Genomic DNA, 11075 nt, shown 5'->3' on the forward strand with positions numbered 1-11075 from the left:
GGTGAGGTCTTGTCAGCCCTCTGTCACAGCAGGAATTCTGCTCCCCTCCTGGACAAGTGGTCTCAGCTCCAGAGTCCAGAGGGGCCCTTCGAGGGCAACAGCAAGGGGTCAGGTTGGACTGTGTCTACCTCCCCCAGGCTGTCTAGGGTGTTCTGGGGCCTGCATTCTTGTGCTTCTCATCTTTGACAATCTGGCTGAGCTTGTGAAGTTGGTGTGTCTCTGCAGGCCTGTCTTTCAGGGAGAAAGGTGGGGGCGGGATGGCCTGGTTTCCTGAGGGAACTTGGGAAGGATGCCAGAGGCCATTCATGCCACAGGAATGCACTGAGCAGTCCACACACGCAGAGCGAAGCCCAGATGTCCGCCTGCTGCAGTGTGTCCAGGAACACTAGGCCTGAACCTGATCCCTAGCACTACAGAACAAAGAAAGCCAGGAAAAGTCCCTGTCTCTCTCTCTTTTTTTTTTTTGGTACCAGGGATCAAACTCGGGACCTTGCACTTTCAAGGCAGGCAGCACCACTGCTAAATCCCCAGAGCCCCGTCCCTTGAGACTGCTCATCTTGTGGAGAAATGGAAAAGAAATAAGAGGAATACAGTTTATAATAGGGACTCGGTGCTCATGTGCCTGGAGGAAGAGAAGGCAGGGAGGTTCAGGGGAGGGGCTCCCGGTGACCTGAGTGAGACCCAGGGAGAGGCCAGGGGTGACAGGCCTGGCAGATCCCAAAGGGCAGTGAGTGCTTCCAGACGCTGACTGGTCCCTGTGAGTACCCTCAGACAGCTGGGGCTCAAGGGACTCAGTCTGGGAGGGATCTGAGGTGCTCCATGTGCCTCTAGGGCCATGAAGCGTAGTACGCTGGGATCACCTGATCTTCAGTGACCTTTAGTCGCCAGCCCCTCCCAGGACCCAGCTGGTACTTCAGTCTCCACTCCCCCAAAGCTCACCATAAATCATTACCTGGTGGCAAGTCCTCAGGCAGACACCAGGACAATGGCTGGGTCAGCCGCCAAGCTGCTGGCGCATGTGTGCTCCCTGAGTTGCCTCCCCAGGGTCTCCCCACCACACTCTTCCTTGGCCCGAAACCTCTGTCCTCTTTTATGAGTCTGGCTATAGTCGTCCCTCCTTGCCTGTGTCACTCTGTGGTTTTAGTTGCCTGTGGTCAGTTGTGGTCCAGGAAATTGGTGGTCCCCTAAATGAGAAATTTCAGAAATGAGCAATTCTCAGTCGTGCTGTTCTGAGGGGTCTGAGGAAATCTCAGGGAGCCTGGAGGTTGGCCAGGCCCCATGTGATAGAAGTGGGGGGACTGAGACCCAGGCAGAGGTCACAAGGAGGCCGCAAGAGCCCAGTGGGCTGCAGAGGCGGGGCGGTGGCTGCGGTGTCCAGAGTGGAGCTGCTCCAGCCCATGAACTAGCAGAGCAGGTGGCTGGGGTGCAGGCCGGGCTGTGGGCAGGGTGGAAGCTGTGCTGCCCAGGACCAGGAACCCTGGCTGGGGCCACACAGAAGGAGGAACAGGAGCAAAAGGCCAAGGTGGGGACAGCAAGGCAGGGTGACAGCAGCAATGCTGTCAGAAGGCAGCATTGAGCCTGTGGAGAGGAGGGTCCCTGGAGCCTGCGGGGCTTCTCCAGGGTGCTTCCGTGTGCGTGTGTGTGTGTGTGTGTGTGTGTGCGCGCGCGCGCGCGCACATGCGTGTAACGGGATTGAACCCAGGGCCTTCACACTGAGTTACATCCCCAGATCTTTTTTATTTTTCATATTTTTTTTCTCCCCTGGTACTGGGGATCGAACTCAGGACCTTATGCTTTCCAGGCAGGTGTGGCACCACTAAGTCCCCACCCCTATTTTTCATTTTTGGTGTAGCAGCACTGGTAATTGCTTTTTTTTTTCTCCGTAGCAGGGATCGAACTCAGGACCTTGTGCTTGTGAGGCAGGCGTGGTGCCACTGAGCTACATCCCCGGCCCCCTATTTTTCTTTTTCTTTTGGTGCCAGGGGTTGAACTCAGGACCTTTCACTTGCATGGCAGGTGGCGGAACCACTGAGCTAAATCCCCAGCCTGCCTATTTTTCGTTTTTTTTTTTTAATATGAAACGCTTCATGAATTTGTGTGTCAATCCTTGTGCAGGGGCCATGCTAATCCTCTCTGTATCGTTCCAATTTTAGTATATGTGCTGCCGAAGCGAGCACTGTTTTTCATTTTGAGACAGGGTCTCACTAAGACATCCTGGCTGGTTTTAAGCTTGTGATCCTTCTGGCTCAGCTTCCCAGAGTGCTGGGATAGCAGGTGTGCACCATAGTGCCTGGTGGATTTTTATGATTTTAAGGGGTTCTGTCTGTCTTTAGATCGTCTCAGGTGGACCACTTGGTTTTCTTAAGCACCAAAAGAATTCACGGGACTGGGTGTGGTTGTACCCAGCTGTAGTTGCAGCTACTTGGAAGGCTGAGGCAGGAGGAACAGCAGTTTGAGCCTAGCCTGCGCAACTTATGGAGAGCCTGTCTCAAAATGAAATCATAAAGAGACCTGGGAGTGGAGCTCAGGCCCCTGGGTTTAGTCCTGAGCACGGGCCCCCAGGCGCTTAGACAGCCATCAGGCACAACTGAGAGGAAGCAGGACCAGGCTTGAAAAGTGAGCCGGAAGCAGGCACCAAGAAGCAGGAAGCAGCATTGTCTTTTAGTGGGTGTGTGTGGCTGGGCACAGAGGCCCTGGCTGCCAGGGTGGGGTGGAACTCAGGATGCGTCTGCTCCCAGTGCCTGTGTGTCCTGGTCCTGAGGACTCAGGAGTCACCTCCTCCTTGCTGAGTCACTCACCCCAGCCACTGTCCCTGCCCTGGTCCACAGGGTGGTGGTGGTGGTTTTAACGTAGCCAGCGAGGCTCTAGGAAGGGGATAGTCAGGGAGGACTGTGAAGATTTCGGCTGAAGCAGCTGGGAGATTGGATTCACCATGTGTTGAGATGGGAGGCCAGGAAGGGTTAGGGCAGCTGTGTGTGGGCCACAGTGCAGTCGGCTGTGGACACTCAGTGGAACTGTGAGGACTTGGGACAGACTGCCCCAGGCTGGAGTGCGGACATGGGCATCATGAAAGGACAGCAGACACAAGAGGACCAGGAGGAGGGCACCGAACGAGTGGGGGTGTGTGTGCATGGGAGTGGGCAGCCTGGCACGGCTGCTGTGGGCCGAGTCAGAGTTGGCCGTGGCCACGTGCCTGTCAGCATGCAGCCTGGGGCCCACTTGTGTCCAGAGCAGCGTGGCTGGGTGGCACTGGGTGGCCTGCGGGAGAGAAGCAGAGTTGCTGACCACGCCCTGGGAGGCAGCACTGGAAGAAGAGAGACAGAAAGTGCTTGGGTGTTCTTGTTTTTTTGGTACTGGGGATCGAACTCGGGACCTTTCGCTTTCGAGGCAGGTGGCGGAACCACTGAGTTAAATCCCCGGCCCAAGTGTTTGTTTTTAATAAGAGCAGTTGCAGCCTGCTTCCTCCAGCAGAAAGGACCAAGTCGAAGACAGAGTGAGGAGGCTGAGTGACAGAGCCCGGGGGCCAAGGGGCCCGGCCTTGGCATGTGAGTGTTGAGGGGTGTGAGGGGGTTCGGGAGCTCCCTGCACAGGTGATTTTTTTTTTTGGTACTGGGGATTGAACTCAGGTCCTTCCGCTTGCAAGGCAGGCGGCGAAACCACTGAGCTAAATTCCCGGCCCAACCCGTGATGTTTTTAATGGAACGTTAGCTCCCCTGCTCTGGAGGCTGGCAGTCCCCGGAGGCCCGGCGCTCGGCTTCTGCTGAGTCTCCCTGGCTTATGGCTGCGCTCTGGCCCTCTGGTCTCTGTGTGGTCTCCAGGCTGCGGCCTCTGTGGAGCTCCCCGTGGACAGCGACTCAGTCTTGACCAAGCAGTAGTAGCCCTGTGTCATGGGCGGTGCGGTTGGGCACACATGTACAGCACTGCTTTCTCTGTGAGGAGGAAGTGAGGCTGAGGGAGGACGGGTGCCTTCCACATGGGGGAGTCTGAACAGGAGGGGGAAGTGAGTACACCCGGCTCCCACCCCAAGTCCACCCAGGGACACCCACAGAAGCACAGGCTGCAAGTGCAGACTCTCTTTTCAGTACGGGAGACATCCTCAGCCCTTTTTGCTTTTTATATTATGAGACAGGGTCTTGCTAAGTTCTAAATTGCCGAGTCTGGGTTTGACCTGGGATCCTCCTGCTTCAGCCTCCCAATGTGCTGGGATGGTGTACACTCCAATGCCTGACCCAGAATCGGCTTTTTTTCCTTTTTAAGTCAGTGTCTTGCTATGTTGTTCAGGCTGTCCTGGAGCTCACGGCGATCCTCCAGCCTCAGCCTTCTGGGAGCTGGGTTACAGGTGGGCCCCAGCACACCCACCTCGCTCCTTCGTCCCTTCCACTTGCCCTGCCTCGTCCACACTGCCCGCCCCATGCACTTCTCTTCTCTCCCCTTCCTTCCCTCTCTCTCTTTGTGCTGGGGATTGAATGCAGGCTGCTCTACCACTGACCTACATCCCCAGGACTCTTTTTTTAAATTATTATTTTAAAAGTATTTTTACACCCCCCCCCCATACCAGGGCTCTAACTCAGGACCTTGTGCTTGCCAGGCAGGCGCAGCACCACTGAGCTACACCCCTGCCCGCCTTTTTATTTATTTATTTATTTGTACCAGGGATCGAACTCGGGACCTTGTGCCTGTGAGGCAGGTGCCGGAACCACTGAGCTAAATCCCTGGTCCCGCCTTTTTATTTTTTGAGTTGAGACAGGGGCTTGCTAATTTGCCCAGACTACCCTTGAACCCTAGATCCTCCCGTTCTGCCTCAGCCTCCTGAGTAGTTGGGATTACAGATGCAGAGGACATAATATTGATTATGCCCAAAGCAGGCTGTGTGGAGTGAACCCCATGACGGTCTTCTTTATAGAGGTGAGTCCGGCTGAAGCCTGCGTGCCGAGGTCAGGGTAACTCACACCCAAATTCTGTTCCCACAACTAAAACCTTCTGACTAGAAGGACAGTGTTCCAATTACAACCACATATTTTGTCCATTCTGTTCCCAATTCAAGAATGCTTAGTTTTGTCCTTTGTGAGCCTTATTTACATTAATTTCCATGGAACTGTGGGTAGCTTGCCTTTACCCGAGTTGATTGCCAATAAAAGTCAGTGCCCGGGACTGGCCAGGGCCTTTGTCAGTTGCACTGGCATTCGCTGACCTGGTCCCTGCTTCCTGTCTCCTAGCTCTCTCTTCGTGTATTTTTCCCAGGGTCTGTGTTGCAGGTGGGCACTGGAATCGACTGCAGGGGTCTCTGGTAACAAGTGTGTGGCTCATCACCCAGCGTCTTTCCTTTCCTTTTTTTTTTGTACTGGGGATTGAACTCAGGACCCTGTGCTTTCGAGGCAGATGGCCGAGCCACTGAGCCACATCCCCGGCCTTTACCTTTTCCTTTTTATGTGGTGGCGATCACTGCAGTCCTCACGCCTGCCAGGTGAGCCCACACCTCAGAGCAGCACCGCAGCCCAGACCGGCACCTGCATCTCTGGTGCTGCCGTGAAACCATGCGGTCCCTCTACCTGGCAGAGAGAAAAGTAAAAATAGCAGTAGGATAAGAAGGAAAAAAATGTTCCTTCTTGTTCTGTAGAAATGAAAGCAGATTCTTTTCCGCATCATAAAACCACCCTGGCAAATGCTATTCCTAACAAGTCCTGTCAGATCATCAGATGTAAGCGGCGCTGCTTGAACTCAAAATGCTGTGATTCTGAGCCCTTGTCTTCCGTAATAATGTGTTGCCCTGGCAATATGATTTTAAATTCACATCTCTTGTCTGGAAGGTATAAATACCTGTGAGTTCCCTCTGTTAAAATGCACATCTTTCTCCCACGTTGGTAAGGTAAAATAAATCCAGAAGCTGCAAGACTTTTCTCTTTTTCCAGTACTGTACTGGGGATTGAACTCGGCCTTTGCACTGAGCTACATCCCCAGCCCCTTTTTGACTTTTTATTTGGAAATAGGTTCTTGCTATATTCCTACCTTGCCTAGGCTGGGATCAAACTTGTGATCTTCCTGCTTCAGCCTCCCAGAGTGCTGAGATGACAGATGTCTGCCACCAAGTGTGGCTAAAATTTCTAAAGCAGAGTTTGAGAATCATCTCTGTGTGTGTGTGTGTGTGTGTGTGAGAGAGAGAGAGAGAGAGAGAGAGAGAGAGAGAGAGAGAGAGAGAGAGAGAGAGAGAGTGTGTGTAATGGGGTTGCAATGAGGTCATGATCTATTGCCCAGCCTGGCCTCAAACTCCTGGACCGGAGTGAGCCTCCTGCCTCAGCCGTCCACACAGCTGGGACTATAGGTGCCACTGCCAGTCTGGCACAGGGCAGGAGACGAGCAGGGAGTGGAAAGTGAGGACAGACCCCTTTGGGAATGAGGCAGGGAGCTAGCCATGAACAGGTAGTAGGACCCTCTGGGCATGAGCCAGCCCTGGGAACCATCGGTGGCTGAAGGTTTGTGCCTGTGGTGGGGATGCAGCTGCTTAGGGAGGGAGATGATGGCTACCTGGGTGGGCGGCAGGAGACTTTGTTGAAAGGCCAGGCCTGACAGAGGCCCAGGTGCTGGGTGGTGGGGCTCAAGGGCCGGGCTAGCTGGGGCTTCAGCTCTGGAAGATGGAGCTGTCAGACTTTGAAGTGGCTGCTGTAGGCCGAAGTCCCTAGAGCTGAAAAGACTACAAACCAGGCACTGGGCATCATGGCGCCCTCAGGCAATCCCAACACTTGGGAGACAGAGGCAGGAGGATTGCTGAGAATCTGAGGTCAGCCTGGGCTACCCATTGAGACTCTAACTCAGAAAAACCCAGAAGACTGACCTGGCGTTGCTGTATCCCAAAGATCCCTGCCAGGGTGGGGCAGGTCAGGAGAAGCCAAGGGACAGCATGAGGGCAGACGGTCCCTCACCCACGCAGCCCAGCCTCCACCCTTCAGCCTTGGCCAGCTGAGAACCTGACGCTGTTCCCCAAGGTTTTCAGGTCTCAGAGAGAAGCTCTGAAGTCTTGGTGGGCACCAGCTGGCTGGGCCCAAGGCCGCAGAAACCTTGTAGAGCACTTCAGGGCCATGCAGGGCTGGGCCGCGGTTTGGAGGCAGCGCTCCTCCGGCACAGGCGAGGCCCAGGGCCTGATCTCCACCATGGACCACACGTGGCAGGCACAAGGCTGACCTCAGCCGCCTCTGGTGTCTGCACTTGGGCTTGGCTGGAGAGGGAGCACGTGCAGAGTTCTGGGGGACACCAGTGTCTCCTGAGTGACCGAAAAGGACCAGCACGGGTGGGCCCTTGTCCAGACAGGAAGCGGAGGCCTGCTGCTGAAGCCTCCCCAGTGGGGGCCCAGGAGTGGTGCCAGGAGGCTGAGGAGCTCAGTGCTCCTGGCAGGCAGTGCCGTGTCCGTTGGGGCTCTGCATGGGGACTGGGATGGGGACCAGAGGTCCTGCAGGTCAGCACAGCCTGACGGACCAAAGCCTCGGAGCTGTTGGGTGCCCCTGAGCGTCCTTGGTGGGGTGGTGCTGCAGGGGTAGCTCCCGCCTGAGCTTGAGCTTCTAGTGCCTGAGGCCCAGGCTGGGTGTGGAAGGTCGTGTTGTGGTGGGGGAGAAGAGCACTCTGCAGTAAGGAGTGCAGGCACAGGAGCAGCAGAATGGGTTCCTCCTAAGGTTCTGGGGGAGCTCGGCCTGCAGCCCAGGACCCAGCCACCGCATGGCTGTCGGTGCCCACTGACCCTGTGCCTGTCTGGTCAGCCCTGCCCAGTGCCAGCCCAGATCCCCTCGCCATATCCTCGTCCTCCTCTCTGAATGGAGGTGTTGCTCACCCTCGCCAGCGTGACGCCGGCCTTCTCAGGTCCATGTAAACTGGCACCTCTGAAGAACGCCTGGGGACCCCTGGGCTCCATCCCCAGCATGAGGTAAGGTGGAAGGAAGACGAGGCCACAGCTTGGGAGGTTGTCTCAGACCCCACACTGCTCCGGGTCAGAGGTAAAGCAGGGCCCAGGCCATGGTTCCCTGTGCTTCCTGTCTACAGCTCCCCAGCAAGGAAAGGGCAGAGCGGTGCCACTCCTGAGTGGAGCAGTTGGAGCTGGCTCTGGGTCCTGGCTGGCTCCTGTCAGCGCCAGTCAAAAGCATTTGGTCTACCTTTGGGCAAAAGTCACTTTCCAGGAAAGCAGCACAGCTGGCCTTCGGGCTGTCTGGGTCTCCAGCCCCCTCAGAGCTGCCCAGTTCGCAAGACTGCTGGACAGGCCGCTGGGCAGCAGTGGGCTCCCGGGGCCCGTCTCTGTCATCTGCCATTTCCCCCGCACCTTGGCCTTCCTCCTCCTCCCTCCCTGCACCCGCTCTGCCCATCTCTGCCCTTCTCCGCCTCCTACTGACGCCTGCTGTCCCTTGTGCCTTGGGGGTGGGCAAGTTCTCTTTTTCTCTGGATCTTGAAGGCAGCATGGGAGTTTACAGGCAATATGGCACAAGCATATTCCATTCGGGGAGAGGAACCAGAAGGAGTGAAAGCGTGAAGGAGGGAGCTCTGGCCTCTTTGAGGATCTGGGGACCAAAAGGGCAAATTCCAGTCTATGGGGTTGGGGGAGTCACTGGAGAGGCTGAGGGTGAAGAAGGGATTTTGCACCGGGCAAACACTGTCTCTAAGCTACACCTAAGGCAGAAGGAGCTTTGCTTTGTCTGGTTTTTTGAGATAGGGTCTTGCTACATACTCCAAGTTGGCCTTGAACTCACTATGGAGCCCTCAAACTCATAGTGATCCTCCTGCCTCAGCCTTCTGAGTATTGGGTGACAGGCATGTGCCACCATGCCTGACTTGGCTTTTTATTTTATTTTATTTTTTAAATCTTGGGCTCTCTGCTAGCTGTAAGCAAGGGATTGAAAACATTGGATCTATGATTTGGCAAAAATCACTTTGCCTGTAGCATGGAAAATGGATGGGTTGTTCAGTTATGGCTGGTGGGCATGTTTTTGTACCAACTGTGAGCTAAGAAAGAGTTTTCCATTTTTTTTTTCTAGTTTTTTTCTTTTTTTTGAGATAAAGTCTCACCATGTTTGCCTGGGCTAGTCTCCAACTCACAGCTGTCCTGCCTCAGCCTCCTAAGTAGCTGGGATTATAGGCTCATGCCACTGTGCTTAGGTAGGTCTTACTTTTTTTTTTTTTTTTGGTACCGGGGATTGAACTTGGATCCTTGCGCTTGTGCAGCAGGCGGCGAAACCACTGAGCTAAATCCCCGGCCCCAGGTCTTACATTTTTTAAAGGCTGGAAAACAAACTGAAGGAATAATGTTTTGTGACACGTGAAAATTATATGAAGCAAACTTTTATCAGAACACAGCCCTGCTGCCCTGCTCACGAGTGTTGACTGTGAGTGCTTCTGACGGTGTGGGTCCAAGACTGCCTAGCACAAGCCCTGCCACAGGAGCCTTGATTTCCCCTCTTGGCCAACAGAGTCTGGAACACTCCTGTCTGGTCCTGAACAGAGGAGCCTGAGGTCTTGGACTCACGGGAGTGTCCTGTGGGTGGTGGCTGTGGGCTGAAGCCGAAGGTGTATTCAGGAGGCAGCAGCCGTGAGACAGGAGGAGCCAGGCCGACTCTGACTCCCAGGCTCTGGTGGGCAGTGCCTGACAGGCAGGAAATAAGCCGGGTGAGGGGGACCAGCAGGGGGCCATCACAGGGGCGGGGGAACGCTTTGCAGGTCTGTTCTGTAGTCCTCTGATTCCTGGAGTTCTGCAGTTTGTTTACAAAGATGCTAAAACAAGACGACACTAGAAGCAACAGCTTCAAGCCCAGCAGGGCTCAGGCCAGGCATGGGCACCAGGTGTCCAGAGGGCTTATGCCCTAAGGGCAAGTAGAGAAGCCTGGGCTCCTGTGGGTCAGCTGAGGGAGTGAGGACTCCCTGGGCCTGGGACGCCAGGAGGAGGGGAGGCATCTTGGTGAGGGCTCTGCTCATCCTGCCAACTTTGGGGTTCACAAGCTGGCAAGGAGCTGGGCTGATGCTGGAGAGTCCCAATGGGACACAAGCGAGTGACCCTGCTGCTCCTAGGCCCCCCAGAAGCAGGACAGGGCTCCCATGCCAGGCTATCCCCGAGGCTGCCAGCAGATGGAGCCAGAGTCACACCGGGCAGCAGTGGCGAGCCTGGGGCGTGGGGACCCAGTGTTGAACTTGCACCCCTTCTCCAGGCCTGGGCTAGGTGGGAATGGTGGGGATGAGGTGCCACTTGGGGAGCTGGGGCCTCTCCCTGCTTCCTGCTGAGGCCTGGAGCCTTTTGGGCAGAGCAGGACCACTCATGGTGAGGCAGGTGACACCACTCAGCTACCCTCTCCCCTGAGTCGGGTCCTGTCCTCGCTCTCTGGTTGCTGGGTCTGCAGCAATCCTGCTCCGAGGCTGGCAGAGGCCTTCCCGATGCTCATGCTGTCCCACAGGCCTTGTCCCCCCACCCCCCTTGGCCAGGGTGGGGAACGCTAGGGGTGTGGGTCGGAGCCCAGGGCACCTCATCACACAGCTGCTGGTGCCTTCCTGTCGTCTGTCCCATCCTCCTCCCTCTTCAGCAAGAGGTTTGTGGCTCTATCAGAGACAGGAACACGAAGGGCAAGAGACACCCGAGGATGCACGGAGCTCCACACAAGGTCCTCAGGATAAGGCACATGTGAGCCACTGTCCCCAACCCGATTCCAGCACAGCCAGGGCCCTCCTCCCAGTCTCCAGCAGAGGCCACGCCAGGTGAGCCTGGAGTTCCACTCTTGACTGAGGTTCTGAGGCCTCCACACCAGCAGGGACACGACACAGGTCAGGAGGAGGCACCGTCAGGTCTTGAGCTGGCAGCCTAGGGAGCTGGGCACAGGGGTCCAGCCTTCCTGTCCACCCTGTGCTGCCCTTCCTGCTGCCCAGGGACTTCTGGGAGTCCTGGCAGCTGGAGGTGCATCCCACTCCTCCCTCTGCAAGGACTGAACCCTACCAGGACCCCACCCCTCTGGGCCAGGGTCTCTCCGCACTCAGCCTGCATCAGAACCACAGGGAGGGTGGCTTTCAGGCCCCATGGCCAGGTGGCTATGGTGGCACATACCTGTGGTCCCAGGCCTGGG

General features: G+C 56.1%; 1 non-coding gene across 1 annotated transcript; it reads right to left on the reverse strand.

Moving 5' to 3' along the window:
• Positions 1–2069: 2069 nt before the first annotated feature.
• LOC147820713 (U6 spliceosomal RNA) lies at positions 2070–2177 on the reverse strand. Its single transcript, XR_015448338.1, has one exon. It is a non-coding gene; the product is annotated as a U6 spliceosomal RNA (small nuclear RNA).
• Between the last annotated feature and the right edge of the window lie 8898 nt (positions 2178–11075).

The sequence above is a fragment of the Heterocephalus glaber genome, unplaced genomic scaffold (genome assembly GCF_053883595.1).
Source record: "Heterocephalus glaber isolate CG9 unplaced genomic scaffold, H.glaber_assembly_v1.0 deba00001806, whole genome shotgun sequence".
NCBI lineage: Eukaryota > Metazoa > Chordata > Mammalia > Rodentia > Bathyergidae > Heterocephalus > Heterocephalus glaber.